Source organism: Grammomys surdaster, unplaced genomic scaffold (genome assembly GCF_004785775.1).
Source record: "Grammomys surdaster isolate TR1022 unplaced genomic scaffold, NIH_TR_1.0 233, whole genome shotgun sequence".
Taxonomy (NCBI): Eukaryota; Metazoa; Chordata; class Mammalia; order Rodentia; family Muridae; genus Grammomys; species Grammomys surdaster.
Genome location: NW_021604678.1, coordinates 7,338,330 through 7,341,683, shown reverse-complemented (window position 1 = coordinate 7,341,683; position 3,354 = coordinate 7,338,330).

Sequence of the window (3,354 nt, the reverse complement as noted above, 5' to 3'; positions counted from 1 at the left end):
AGCAGCAGCAGCAGCAGCAGCAGCAGCAGCAGCAGCAGCAGCAGCAGGAATAGCAGGGACCAACAGCAGTTTGGGCAGCAGCAGAGAAAGCAGCAGCCGCCACAGGCCCTCTCTGGGCTTTCACATTTTTACCCTCTCATGAGTCCCCAGAATTCCAAACATAAAGTATCCATAGCTGGCAAAAATCACTCCATGCCTTGAGCACAAGACAGTCATAGAGGCTGTGGACAATCTGAAGCAGCCCATATTCCACACCTGGGATTTAAACAAAAACATTCACATAACTGTTTTTTTTTAAGAAATCAAAATTCTGACTACATTGCTTGACCCATAGATTAAGAAGTAGTGCATAACCAAGCATTATAATTAAAATGTTTTAATTCAAACTAAAAAGAAATCCAAATGGATTGCTGGGTTCTCTTCCAGCTCTGGGGACATTTAACGTCTAGACACATGAGTTTGAGGAGACTAAAGTAGTATATCAGCATATTAAAGCACTTGTCTCTAACAGAAAAGTATAAATTATTCCTGAGGTAAGAGTCCGTGTTAAAGGAGCAAGTCTTTAAAAAATGGACATAAAGAATAAGGTTCTACCTAATGGAAAGAAAGAACGACGAAATGAAAGGCAAAGCTAACACAGAGAATGCAAGATACTGTACAAATGATAGTAATATGATGTCCCCAAATACTGGAAATTATAATATAATTAAGTGGGTGAGTCAGGTCAATTAAAGTCATACACTCTAAGGCTTGACTTAAAATACTAAATAGCCCGTTGTCCCGCAAGAGATATAACTTTTTAAAAGAAATATTGATAATAAAATAATGGGAAGAGGTCCCCCCAGTCACAGAATTCATATGCATGGATTCAACCAATCATAGAACATAAATATTTGAAAAACATCTCATTCATACTGATCATGTACATATTTTGGCCATTATTTCTTAAACAATATAGTTTAGTTCCTACTTATTTAATAATTGCATTTAATAAAATAATATTTTTCTAGTAAAGAACTGTGAGTGGTCTGGAAATGGTATGGGGTGTATGGAAGAATGTGTACAGTTAATATATAAATATGAAATCATTTTATATATGGGGCATCAACTATCAGGAGCTTAGCCTCCACCAAGGGTTCTAGAAAAACAAAGCTGTGTATTTAAGAAAGGAACAAGGAGACAAAAAGGTATGTACCTATGTGTAAATCTGAGAAGACATGATTATATATAAAACACACACACATACACACACACACACACATATATATATATCATATATGCACACACATATATATGTGTACACACATGCACAAATAACATATGCATATATATTATATATACAACTATAGTAACAATATAATACTAATTATTCCTATTATATAATAATTAGTAATATATTAACTCTGATGGTCATACTGTGACCCTCTGATTACATCCTAGTCCTTCTCCCAACCCCCCTAGCAATAACCACTGCCCTGTAGTTTGTATGTTATTTATGTATTTTTTTAATTCTATAACAAATTACCACAAAATCATGGGATTAAAACATCATACTCATTATTTCATAGCTGTATTAAGGGTGTGAGTGGGTGTACCTCAGCTGGGTCCTTGCTCTTTGACAAGGATTGTAAGTGCTTTTCGGCTGGGCTATATTCTCATGAGACATTCTCATGAGAACTCTCATGAGCACAGGGCTCCTTCCAGATCCTGCAGGTTGCCAGCCCAGTTCATCTTCTGGTGACCACAGGAATGAGGTTCTGATCTTTGATGGTCTCCATACTTTGGGTTTCCCTAAGTTCCTGAAGTTCTTCACCCTGCATGCTTTCTCATAGACTCTCTCATTACATGTGCACCTATTTCAGGGACTCACTTTGCCCTGCTATGATAGATTTTTACGTAATACAGTAGAAGTACCAGAGCAACAGTTCCTCTTGTTGACAGTGGTCAGGGCCGGCCTGCACAGGAGAGCATACAGTGGTGTGGTATTTGTCACTTACATGGTTTACCTACCTTCTCACCACTATATGCATGTATGTAAAACAGACATGTGTAGACTGCATCTACTTTTGAATTGATCCAAGTGGGATCATGATGCATGGATTAGCCTGCAATCTGGTTTTGCTACGCATAATTATGTTTTATTCTCTCATGTTCAGACGTAGGTCCCAACCACAGTAGTGATTTCATTTTTATACTGTAGCCTGTCACAAAACTGTCCCCAAATCAATTTATCATTCTGCTGCTGATAAAGATTTATTCTAGTTCCAGTTTTTGCAGATATAAAGATACTTCTATCAGCATTATTACTCTTATTCTTGTTGAAAATGTACAATTTTCAAGGATTATAATCCCTTCTTTACAGAGTGTCCAGGGTAAGTAATCTTTTAAAATATCGATCCATTAAAAATTCTCCGGTGACATCCCACCGTGTTTGGGTGAAATCCAAACTGCCTTCCATATCTGGCACCAACTTTTACTTTTCTTGTTTTGTTCCTCATTTTTTCTCCATATCCACAGTTTTTCATTTGTTCCCCCACCTCCAGGCTTTCTTATCCTATTTCTAGAATGTTCTTTCGGAGGGTCTCTATCTTATCACACAGCTAACCTCAGATAGCCCAGGGCAGCCTGCTCTATCGAACAGATCCCCAGTGTCATTTAACATTTACACCCTGTTGTATGACTGTGTTTGTTATTTTAATGGAGTCTGTTAAAATTATAGTTCTCTTCTTCAATTTATGGACAGCCAATGTGCTTCCTTTGAGTGTAGCTGCCCTGAGAGCAGGGCTCTTTTTCATCTGCTTGCTGGTATAGCTAAAATACCCTTCTGGGCTGGTTAGTTTTGTAACTTGATAAAACCTAGAATCACAAGAGAAGAAAGCCTTAATGAGGAATTATGGAGATTAGGCTGGCCCATGGACGTGTCTATTGGGGATTGCCTTGATTATTAATTGAGGTGAGAAGACCCACCCCTGGACCGATGTAAGAGTAGCAGAGAAGAGGAAACTAAGCAAAGACCGGTAGCTTATTCCTTCTCTGCACAAGACAGTGGAGGTGCTGCTTTACGTTCCTGCCTGAGATCCCTGTAATCATGGACTGTATGTAGCCTGCAGCTGCATGCAGAAAAATCCTCTCTCTCCCCCTCCCCCTCCCCCTCCCTTTCCCCCTCCCCTCCCCCTCTCCCCTCCCCCTCCCCTTCTACCCCTCTCTTCCCTCTCCCTCTCCTCCCCTTCTCCTCCCCCTCCCCCTACCTTCCCTCTCCCCTCCCCCTCCCCCCTCCCCCTACCTTCCCTCTCCCCTCCCCCTCCCCCCTCCCCCTCCCCTTCTACCCCTCTCTTCCCTCTCCCTCTCCCTCTC